Source organism: Elephantulus edwardii, unplaced genomic scaffold (assembly GCF_000299155.1).
Source record: "Elephantulus edwardii isolate Elephantulus edwardi_28Jun2011 unplaced genomic scaffold, EleEdw1.0 scaffold00003, whole genome shotgun sequence".
NCBI classification, from domain to species: Eukaryota; Metazoa; Chordata; class Mammalia; order Macroscelidea; family Macroscelididae; genus Elephantulus; species Elephantulus edwardii.
The window spans coordinates 41,614,253-41,627,092 of record NW_006399753.1 but is presented as its reverse complement, the minus strand read 5'-3'; the positions used below and the strand labels follow the sequence as shown (position 1 = coordinate 41,627,092).

General features: G+C 38.7%; 2 pseudogenes; both read right to left on the bottom strand.

Moving 5' to 3' along the window:
* Positions 1–2,638, bottom strand: part of LOC102858261 — a 14,135-nt pseudogene extending 11,497 nt beyond the window's left edge.
* A 3,403-nt stretch (positions 2,639–6,041) lies between these two features.
* On the bottom strand, positions 6,042–6,451 carry LOC102857853 (annotated as a pseudogene).
* Between the last annotated feature and the right edge of the window lie 6,389 nt (positions 6,452–12,840).

The window sequence follows — 12,840 nt, the reverse complement described above, 5'->3', positions numbered from 1 at the left end:
GTTTTCTTGCTGTTCTTTTTCAATTTGCTGGAGATATTGGGTTAGAGAGTCAATAGTCTGTTTTTCCTGTCTTTTGATGTGTTTGCTTATTGCTATTTTGATAATGAAATAAACAATTTTCAAATGTTAACCTGAATGGTACACATTTGAAAAGTCTACAAGCGTGTTTCCTCAATTGCTTGCTATCCATCTGAGAGCTGGACAATTTCTAAAGATGACAGAAGAAGTTATGCCTTTGAGTTGTGGTGTTAGAGAAGAGTAATGAACGTATCATAGACTACAAAGAGAACAAACAGGTCTGTACTGAAGAGGGTGAAACTAGATTTTCCTTGGAGGCAAGGATTTTGAAACTCCATCTCACATACTTTTGGCATGTTACCAGGTGGGACCAGACTTGGGAGAAGAACATCATACTTAGAAGGATGGAGGGACAGGGAAGGAGAGGAAGACCCTGAATAAGATAAACTGACAGTGACTGCCTCATTTTAGAAGGACACAATAAGACCAGAGCAAAAAAAAAAATAATAATAAGACTAGAGCAACTAGTATATGAGAAATCTTGAAATCAGCCAAATATAGACAGTTTGGAGAAATCAATATTGTCGTTATAAATGAGAAAACACCTGATCAGATGCAACTATTCTTTCCAAAAATTTAAGAATTATCAAATTTAAATATGTGTGTGTCTGTGTGTGTGTGTCCATGCATGCAATGCACATGTGTATGTGCAAGAACATACCCTCTAACACACCTACAATGAATAAACCACATTTCATTTTCTTAATGTTAAGGAACATCACACATCAGCTTGCTATTTGCTCTAGGTATACTAGCACCAAAGCCAACTTATTTCTGACATAGAAATATAAATATAAAAATAACGACATAACAACATGTGAAGAAATGCTATCATAAGGATACAATTTACTAAAGAAATATGTTGCTGTTGTTGTTGTTGTGTATTGTCAAGCTGGAACCAACTTGTAGTTGACTCTCCAGCAAGTGTTCAGAGGTTATATATTTACAAAAGAATATTGCCTACTTGAAAATGAACCGGACAAAACCTATAACACAGAGACAGATATCAAAGACTTTGGAAAGGAAGAGAATGAGTGGAAGTAATATTTATCAGTATTCTGTTCCTGAGGTCAAGTTTGTTGTTGTTGTTGTTGTTGTTAGGTGCCATCAAGTCAAGTACAACCCATAGTGACACTAAAAACAACAGATCTGAACCCTGTGGCATTCTCACATTCCTAACACATTTGAGTCCGTTGCGGCAGTCACCATGTCAGTTCACTTAGTTGAGGATCTTCCTCTCCTTCGCCCAACCTCTACCTGTCCACGAATCATCCAATTAACGGACAATGTTTGCAATTATTTTTCCTCATTTTGACTGACTTCCAATTTTGGCTTTACCACTACTACTATAATTATTTCTATTCCTCTACTTTTCATAGGGTATTCATAGGCCTGTTATTTAAGTAGATGGCCAATCTTCTTCCTAGTCTGTCTGGGAGCTCTGCAAAATCTACCCACAATGGTAACCCTTGCGGCATTTGACACACCAATGGCATAACTTTGCTATCACAGCAACTCAAAAGTTATCTCAGCACAGCAGCAAATGGGCAGACAAGTGCTGTGTCAATTAAAACAATGTTCTCCCCAAACATAACAAACTGACAATTTAGTTTGTGACTCTAACATCAAATCAGTCTTCACACAGGCCTGAAGGTTGCAACCCTACCCCCGCCCGGTGGCAACACCCCCCCCCCCCCCCCCCCCGCCCCTCGAGGGCCCAACCAACTTTTAATCACAAAGGTCCACCCACCAGGTTCTATTTGGCTTAAACAAGAGGCTTCCAGTCCACATCTGATTGTTAATTAAATCAAAAAGATCCAGAATCCATCTCCTTAAAACAAGAGGCACTCAGGCAAGCCCCAACCAACTTTTTTTTTAATATTTTAATTTATTTCTTTTTCATTTCAATGAACATCTACAGAGATTTTGGAATTCCATTCATTCATTGTTGCACCCTTCTCCCTGCCCACCCCACCTCACCCCTCCCCCCATTTCCTTGTAATGCAAAAGAAAAACTCCCTCATTGGTACACAATCCCCCCCCAATCCCACCCCCAACCCAAAATATAATCCACTCTGCAACCAACTTTTAATCACAAAGGCCCGCCCATAAAGCTAAGTTTGATTTATTCACTTTTTCCACAGATATTCATTGAATTCATATTATAATTTATGTTTCTCTAATGACTGGGAATTAGAAATTCAATTATATACTCCCTTAACAATGTGGAAAGAGACATGTGAATAAACCATCATAACACTGTATATATAGAATTGTTTGTGGCCTGGTGGTAAGAAGCTGTACTGCAGTCCCAAATTCACCTAGTTCAAATCTACCAGTTGTTCAGTGGAAGGAGGATGGGTAATTTTCTGTCTGATTCACTTTCTCTGAAAATCTGACGGAGAGTCAGCTATGGGTTGAGTCCAACTCAACAGCACACAACTGTTGTTAGGTGTCATCTTATGAACTACAACTCATAGTAAACAACAGTTCTGAACCTTGCCCTATCTTGTGCCATTCTCACTATATTTGATATGCTCCGGTAATGTGTTTCAGTCATTGTATCAACCCATCTTGTTGAGTATCTTCCTCTCATACTCTAATTCTCCTCTTTTCCCAGCATAATGTCTCTTTCCAAGGACTGGCTTCTCCTGGCAACATACTCAAAGTACATGAGATGAAGTTCACCAACCTTGCATTTAAGAAACACTCTGGTTGTACTTCCTGCAAGATAGAAATTGCAAAAGTGGAAGTGAAAGAAAACTGCAATGGAAACAGAAAAAAAAATAATCTTATAACAGCCTGTGGGTTTATTAGTGACATAGTCCATATGAAGCTTTGCTTCTAATCTAAAGGTGATGCTTTTCTGGTGGTTTGAATCCATCAGCAGCTTCACAGGAGAAAGATGGGCAATCATTTCCCATTGAATTTTCAGCATCTGAAAACCTGCTAGAGAGTTCTTGTGATGAGTTCATTTTGACTCTACAGCAATTAATTGAGTTAATAATAACATGTAGAATTCAGGGAATTGTCACCAAAAGAATATCTTTGAGATTTAAAGGATAACAAATGCACAATGTGGTAAAAAAAAGTACAGAAAAAGTCATACATAGATGTGAATGTATAAAAGAATGACTAGGAGATATATAGATTCAATATCATTACATCATTATATTTATTTATTCAATGATTTACGTTACTGTTGTTTGGTGTTCTTAAGCAAATTTCTGACTCATAGAAATCCAGTCTTATGGAATAGAACTGCCGTATAGGGTTATCTAAGCTATAATCTTGTAAAAGAAACAGATTGTCAAGTCTTTCTCTATAAAGTCACTGAATAGATTCAAACCAACCTCTCAGTTAACAGCCAAATACTTACTTAACTGTAGTGCCACGTTGTTATGTACTGTTGAGTTGGAACCAACTCATAGCTGACCCTTCAGCAGGTTTCCAGGAACAATAAATCCCATGGGAGGAGATTGCACATAATTTTTCCACAGAACCTCTAAGGGCCTCTTATTTTATATATAAGTTTATAATATATATTAAACAGTCTAGCTTTTTGCAATGAGTGATAAATGAAACTGAATAGTTTTACATGGATTGAGTATCATTTTCTATGTGATTCTAAGAAGGTTCATTTTTATGTTGTAGATGATGGAGGTGGTGGTTGTTGGTTTTGTTATTGTTGTGTGTCATCAAGCTGCCTATGACACATAGCAACCCTTTGTACAATAGTTCTGAAGGCTGCCCTGTCCTAAGCCAGTATCACTGGCTCTGATACATCTACATCCATTGTCCTAGTTACCATATCAATTCATCTCATATAGGGTTTTCCTCTCCTGTGTTGTCCCTCCACCTTTCCAAGCATGATGGCCTTCACCAAGGACCAGTCCCTCCTGGCCACATGACCAAAATATTTGAGACAGAGCTTCAAAATTCTAGCCTCCAAAAAGAAACTTGGTTTCACCCTTTCCAAGACAGTCCTTGGTATGTTCAAGACTCTTCTCTAGAACCACAACTCAAAGGCATCAATTCTTCCATCATCCTTAGTCATTATCCAGCTCTCTAATGCATAGCAAGTAATTGCAAAGACCATGGACTAAATCAGTCGCACATTAATCTCTAGACTGACATCGTTGCTTCTCAGTACTCTGGAAAGGTCCCTGACAGCATACTTACCTAAGGCATTCACCTTCTGATTTCCTGGCTGTGGGTGCTAAAAGTGTTGATTGAGGAGCCAAGCAAGTTGTAACTGTTAGCAACCTCAATCTCTTTTCCATCCATCATGGTGCTGCCAGTTGGCCCAGGGATGAGAATCTTTGTCTTCTTGATGTTGAGCTTAAATTCATATCGAAGACTAGTCATTGACCTTCTGCAGCAAGAACTTCAGGTCCCCCTCAGTTTCAGCAAGTAAGGTTGTGTAATCTGCATAATGAATGTTGTTGATGGAGTCTTCCTCCAATCCTGATGCCACATTCCTCTTCCTAAATTCTAGCCTCCTAAATGATCTGTTCTGCATAGATTGAAAAGGTATGGAGACAGGGCACATCCCTGATGCAATCTCTTCTTGATTTTGAACCATGTAGTGTGTCCCTTCTCTGTTCTAGGGATTGCTTTCTGGTCCAAGTATAGGTTTCACGTAAGTACAATCAAGTATTGTGGAGGGACTAATGAAAAATTCTAAACAGGAATGCAATTTGCAATAATGTAGAAGTGATGTTGTTGTTCTTAGGTGTTGTCAAGATGAGTACAAAAAAAAAAATAAAAAAAAAAAGATGAGTACAACTCACAGCAACCCTATGAACAACTTATCTGAACACTGTCCTCCCCTATGCCATCCTCTGATATTCTAGATGAGTGGAAATATTATGTAGTGGTTAAGAATGTAAGTAATTCATTTATAAAAAATAATAATTAATACCATGAACAAAAAAACCTGTATCTCTGTCATTATGTGGCTTACATTCTAGAAAACAAAGTCATGTTGCTAGAATTATTTGCTTAGCCGATATATCTTTATAGGAAAAAAGTGTCCATCTTTCTCCCTTGGAGTTGCTGTTAAAGAATTCTAGTGAAGGATATTATGGAAAAACACAAAAGACAAATAGCAAATATACTGCAAAGTCCAATACTAAAGAGCTCTAATATCTAGAATATACCAAAATATATATAATCTCCAAATCAACAAGGAAAAGATAGAAACTGTCCTGAAAAATTAACACAAAGAATGTTAAGTGACAAACTACAGAAGAGGAAATCAGAAAAGCCCTAAGTATATGGAGATGTTTAAATTTAGGAATATGCAAATTTAAAAAGTTATCATTTTATATGCAATAAATGATTAAAAATTAGAAAGATGGACAGTACTGAATGTTAGTAAACTTATATCGGCAGAAACTTCAAGCACTGCTGATGAAAATGTAGAACTTTGCAGTCATTTTTTTTTTTTTTTTTTTTAGGAAAGATCCTTTTATTGGGGTGGACATGGAGCACGCACTAGTCCATGACAAAATGACTCAAGAGAAAATTCCAGAAGGGCTTCTCTGCCCCCATGAGCACGCTCAGAGCAAATCTGGTGTGGGCCCAGAAGAGTTCCCAGTGGAACATTAGACCAGGCCACGTCTTACAGGCCTGGGCCAGCGACCAGGTGGGTAGTGGAGGAAGGCTGCTCGCTGTCCCTGTGAGCCAGGAGGCTGGGGACCCTGGCCCCAAAGCTCTTGATCACCTTTTCATTTGTGAGGAGGAAAACTGGAGGAACAAAGGGAGGTGGGCTGGGTGGGGAAAATAACAATTGGTTTTCTTAAGAAAAGCGTCTACTGACATCACACTACGGGATCTGACGTCTGTTTTAACCATCGCTGGGTCAGCAGAAATAAAAACTCGAGGAAAATAAATACATCAGCTCCAAGGCAGTGTGGGCGTGGCAGGGCGGGCACGAGGCGGTGAGGGCAGCGTGAGTCTTAAGTGTCCTCGTGTCTGTCCTGGCTGTCGGTCCCTGCAATCTTGCGTGGCGGCCCACCCTCCAGGTCTCGCTTCTTGGCGGCGTTCTTTTTGTCCCATTGTTGATGTAGATATCGCAAGAGGATATTTTTCTTTTCTGTCACAATGATTTGTTCAGATGGGTTACTCCCACGTAGGCAGGCAGACTGAAGGCCGGCCGTTCGAGGCTTTGCAGACAGAGCCGGCATGGAATCGGCTAAAATTGCTTTTGTTGTAGACAGGTAATCCTTTCAGAAAATCAGCCTGGGACTGGGGACTCACCAAACATCTCACTAACAAGGTCTAAAGTTCTCAAGACAGGATCTGGTGTTACCATCTTCTGTTGCCACCGCCACCTCCTCTGCCGCTGCCACACAGTAACCACAGTCATTCTTTAACATTATTTTGCAAGATTTTGGTTCATTAGATATAAACCATCTCCTCTGGTGCAATTTACAGCCTCCTAAACCAAATGGAGTGTCAGTAGAAGTTGATTTGGACTCAGTGGTAGTGAGTGAGAGAAAAGTTTTGTTTGGTAAGGCTCCTTACAGAAGCAAGTCTGCAAAATAACCAAAAAAGAAGCCTCTCGAGCTACCGCCCCAGGTTTTCTTACTCACTCATTGCCAGCAAATTTGAGTTGATTCATAGCTGATCCTCTAGTGGGTTTGCAGAAGCTGTAAGTCACACAGGAAGAGATTTCCTATCTTTCTCTCATGGACCCGTCCATGGATATGAACCATTTGCTTGGGGGTGGCAGCACAACTCCTTATCCATTAGGTCCCCAGAGATCATCACTCCCATCCTACTACTATCAACCATCATACTGACTTTTGGCAGAGATACAGAGAAAATAAAGAAATGGAAAATTTTTACTCTTCTCCAAGAGCTGCCATTTTTAATATATTTTGCAATCGTTTCCCATATAGAACTGCATGTATTCACATTCAGTAAAAGCCCTAAGAACCAACTAATATTGGGAATATATTTTATTTGAACTTTAGCTTTCATTCTGCTATGTTCACTTGCCTTTGCTGAGACTGGGGGAGAGGAGCAACATTTTCTGTGAAAGTTCTTTAGGGAAAGGTAAAAAACATTAATAGCTTCCTTGACCTTTAGCTGAATGTGTCCTCTAGGGCCTCCATTCACACTCCTTGTAAATGTAGCACTTCTTTGACAAGTCACCTAAGGTATCCTGGATTAATAGATGTTAAAGTACAATAAATCCCAGGAGAACCTCTTAAAGTTCCAATTTTTTATATAAAAACTTTGCCAGTGAGTATTTACTGGTTCGTTCTAATATCTCTAACTTTGCACTTTATTTTCAAGGTTAGTAGACCAGATTAGGGCCACTGTCCTACCAAACTACAGGATAATAATAAATAAATTCATGTTTTGTTTGGTTTTCTTACTTTATCTGTCTTAACATATATTCCTTTCTTTCAAAGAATAAACACATATTTACCACTATAAAGGAAATAATTTTTTTAAATGTAAATGCATTGTTATAATTGAAAATTATTTAGACCTCAAAATTAAATATCTTTAAAGAAATACCATGAAGAAATCATAACTTTGGGGGGAGTAAATCGTGTCAAATCAGAACTGGCTTATAGCTGGCCTTCCAGTGGGGTTTTGGAGGCTGTAAATCATACTGGAGATTGCCAATATTTCTCCTGAGAGACCTCTGGTGAATTCGAACCACTGGAGAAGCACATATGAATCAATGCAGCTCTCTATGGACTACCCTGCTAGCGCTCAACTATGTTGTTGTTGTTATGTGCCGTCGAGTCGTTTGCGACTCGCGACCCTATGTACAACAGCCTTAAACCCTGTTCTATCCTGTGCCAATCACACTGCCTCTGACAGACCCATCCAGATTACCCCAGTTACTGAATCAATCCACCTCATAGAGGGTCTTCCCCTCCTGCACTGTCCTTCTACCCTCCCAAGCATGATGTCCCTCTCCAAGGACCTGTCCCTCCTTACAACATGTCCAAAGTATGTCAGACGAAGCCCCAGAATCCTTGCTTCCATGGAGTAGCCTGGTTTAACCCTCTCCAGGATGAATCTGTTTGTTATCTTGGCAGTCCATGGTACATTCAATACTCTTCTCCAGCACCACAGCTCAAAGGCGTCAATTCTCCTTCTATCCTCCCTAGTCATTGTCCAACTCTCTGATGCATAACAAGTGATTGCAAAGACCATGGCCTGTATCTATAGCCACTACTAATTGTATTACACTCTTGAAGCAGACAGCACCACTTCAACGCATAGAGTAACTCAAAATTACTTCTATATAAATGGAATACACATGGATACCAGTATCAAATAAAATGTAATTAATAGTATTTTATTTATGCGTACTTCTTGCTGTACAAGACCACAGATTACAGCCTTCAACATCAAGAAATCAAAAGCTCTCACTTTGGACAAATAGGCTCCTCTATGATAGATGGAGAAAAGATTATGTCAACAATTTCATTGTACTTGGATTTAGAATCATCATCCATGGTATCACTAGTAAAGAAGTGAAAAGATATGTAGCCTTTGGAAAATCAGCTGTCAAAGACCTCCCCTAATTGCAAAAGAGGAAGGATGTCAATTCAAAGACTAAGGTGTACCTGATCCAAGCCGTGGTCTTTTCAATTCCTTTGTATGCATACAAACATTGGACAATAAACAAGAATAATTGTGTTGGAGAAGAGTTCCATGAACTTCCAAAAAAATAAAAAAATATGTCAAAGTGCAGCAAGGTGTTCCTCAGAGGCAAGGATGGTGAAAATTTGTTTCACATCCTTTGGGCATGTTGTGAGGAGGGATCAACCCTCGGAAAAAAACATATCATGCTTGGAAAGGTGAAAAGTCATTGAAAGAAAGGAAGACCCTCAACAAGATAGAGTGATATAGTAATTGTAACAATGAACTTGAACATATCGGAGATCGTGATGATGGTCCAGAATAGGGCGAAGTCCCAACCTATTGTTCCCAGGGTCACTGTGAGTCGTGGTTGACTCAATGACACCTAACAACAACATGCATCTCTATTTAAATACTGTCAAGAATACTGTAAGTGTTCCATAAAAGGTAACTCATAAAATAGTTTATTCGTACCATGAAACTCCCATAAACTTTATTGACTGCTTAAAATAACAGGACTGACCACAATTTGTGGAATTTTTTAAAAACAATACCACACACACAAACACAGAAAAGCACTTTCATTTTTGTTAGGGTTGTTTTGTTTTGCTTGCTTTGTTTTTATTTTGTTGTTAGTGTTGTTTTGCTGTTGTTTTCCAACCTGGAATTTATGGTAACAATTTACACCTTGTTGTTGCTTGTTGCTGTTAGGTGTCATCAGGTAGACTGTGATTCAAAGCTGTGCTGTGAGCAGTAGATCTGAACCTCGCCCTCTCCAGCACTATCTTCGTGATGCGTCATGCTAACTATTAATGGATGTTTGCAGCAGTTACTCCTCCCTTTAGGTCTTGTCACATCAGCAAATGATGGTCCTTCACTGTGTGAAAATTTACTCCATCCTCCTCATTATAGTAGACATTACTTTGAAGAACCAATTTTTTTTCCAGTTGCATGTTAGGTACCAACCAACCGGAGGAGCTCACCTTCCTGCACTGTGCCAAATAATATAGTTCCATTTCTGAAGGCCTATTACTTCACAAATTAGTACATTAACTTCCTAAACAACATGCCTCTGGAAACTATGAATTTTGATAAATGACAATAGTTATAGAAAGGCTTCAGTCCTTTTGTTCATAGGGTCACTATGTGTCGTGTTCAACTCAACAGCAATCAGCAACAACATTACTTCAGAACTGGGTGACCAGTCAGTTCTGCTTCTAGTCTGTTTTAGTCTAGAAGCTCTGCTGAAATCTGTTCACCATGGAAGAGCCTACTGGTATTTGATATACTGGTGGCATAGCTGATAGCATTACAGCAATATGCAAACCACCATAACGGGACAAGTTGACAGATGAGTAATGGACAATTTGAAAAGCAATGCATTGTTTTCAATCAAAACACAAGCTTAATTCTAAGTTTTCCAACAAAGCTCCTATATCAAGCTTGATTACAAGAATATTTGATCTTAAATGAATGGAAAAAGGTTGAGCTGTTCTTAGGTGACTCTTGGAATAATCTTGCCTAGTAAGAATGGGACATATATTCTCTAACTATAATTTACAAAGAACCTGTCCCTCAGCTTGCATGCTTTGTCATTTATTGAATCTAGAACTAAATATTAAGAAATATAAATGGTCCATGTGCGCAAGGAATCGCAAGTTTTTTTGGGGGGATCCTGTGCTTTTTCAGGCTTATTTTTGATGTGCGGTACTGCTCTTCCGCCCAGGAGCAAGGGAGGCCCTTGAGGCTTAGCCTAAAGTTTAAGGTAGGCAGTGGCCTAAATCCCCAAAGGGCCCTAAGGCCTGCGGCCCTCAGGCCTGGTTCAAATTGGTTTTTTTGTCAAACATTCTTCTAGGTGGTATAGCACTGGTCTGTGCATTGCTGTACAGAGGTAACTCATGGTTGCTGTGATGTTAAACACTGTGACACTGATGTGCCAAATGTGATATTGGTTACCCATGATGGACAGTGTTTGGTGGAGCTTTCCGATTAAAACAGTCTTGGAAGCAGGAGTGGCATCCACTTCCAAAATGGCTTGCCTCTGGAAACTCTGAACAGTGCTCAGGTCACTATGAGTCATCTATGACTCGATGTCACCTAACAACAACAACAATAATGAGTATTCTTTGGTTTTCAGTTAAGATTTTTAGAAGAACATTCTCCCCAGTGATTAACAGGATTATCATATAATGACATTCTAATAAACATTTCTGAAAAACAAGTTTCCACATTATTTTCTCCTCTTATTACATAACACTCAGCCCCATGAAGCCAGGTAACATTTCACAGAATACTGTATTTTGGTTTCTCTGCATGAAAAACAAAGGAGAAAACTTCAGATTTTTGTATTTTGAGAGAAACACTACCACCTATAATCTTGGAAAGAATATTCAGTGATGCAATAATTAAATATTGTTGCTAAACAAAAGATTGATGGTTCAAATTCACCCAGCAGCTTTATAGGAGAAAGACTTGTTGATCTGATTATATAAGGATTAGTTAAGAAAATCCAATGGAGATGTTTTCTTGTGCCCCATGGGGTCATAAAGAGTCAGAATTGGTTCCACAGTACCCAACAGCAACATAATTTTAGAATAATCCTTCATTAATGAATTTTAAATTGAAACATGCATACTAGTACATATTACAAGTAAAATATAATCAAAGTGTAGTATTAAAATAAGCTGACATTTTAATGCTTTTTGATACCCTATCTTCATTTTATAAACATAAGAAAGCCTTTGCATCACTTTCCTGCTATTAAATCTTTGCTGACAGTGAATAGAAATCTACCAGGTGTTCATGTCCTCCAGAGAATCAAAGGAGTTTCAAGTATGAAAAGAAAATTTGCAAGGTTTTTACACATCATGTTGACAATTTTCTTCAGGAAAATTCAACACTGAGTTAGCTTCCAAAGCTGGGTTGCAAGAAAGCCTCCAAAACCTGAGACTGTGTCTGTATTCTTCTGTTCCATACTTCAAGGTCAGTATCAACACAAATAAATGGAAGATTCTGAGCAGAGGAAAATGTTCTCTCCCTCTCTCTCTCTTTCTCATCTGTCTCTCCCTCTTCCCTGCTTTTAATAACTGTGACAAGTGAATTCTAGTTTCCATTTGAGTTCTGTCATGAAGAATCTGTCAGCAAAATTTAAAGTGAAAGCCCTCTCCCAAATGAAAGAGCCTGTCATTCAACAGAAATACCTATTCAGAGATGAATGCCATGTGTTTCTTAGAAATGCCCCAAGCTTCCTTTTTAAAGATGTTAGATATTTTCAGATTAGGAAGAATTTGAAAGATCAGGTTTGAATGGTTCAGTCTTGAACCCAGGACAATTCCTGAGAAGATTCCATGAATATCTGTACAGAGGCTGTAACTCTAATCGAGTAAGCCAAATGATACTACATTTTCAAGTGCTTACAGAAGAAACAAAATTCCTCTATCACTGAGATTGCTCAACATGAAAGTGGTGGTGGGGAAGAAATAAAATGAATGGTACTTAGAGTATCACTGCTGAGATGATGGCAGGGACAAACAACAAGTTTCAAGGAAGAATAATGATTGCTATAAGATAGATATTTCTTAAAAGCTGTAGAAGAAATGGAATCCCAAAATCTCTGTAGATGTTCATTGAAATGAAAAATAAACAACCTAAATGTAAAAAAAAAAAAAAATTAAAAAAAAGCTGTAGAAGAGACTATTGATTGTTCTATCAAGAGATGCCTTCTTAAGGCAGAGACTGAATTTGAGGCACGAAAAAGGCTGTAGGAAGAGATGAGAGGGAGTGTAATCAAAGGAGATGAAACACCTTTCGAGGCGTGGAGGTCATCTTGGAAAGCCATTAGAAGCTCAATGGAGCTGCTGTGCAGAAATATGTTGAGGAGCTGAGGAGAGTAAGCGTGCAGAAGCAGGATATAAGCAGACTAATGCAACGGTGACCTTTATTCTGTAATGTAAGGAGAAATCAATAAACATTTTTAGCAGGAAATGGCCTGATCAGATCTGATATTGGAGAACTCACTCTGACAGCAAGGAAATTGAATAACTGGCTATGTTTGAAGCCAATTCAAAGGCTGTTGCAATAATCTTGATAAAATATAAAGGCAGCAGCATGTGGTCTAGAAACAACGTGTGAATGTGTATGGTT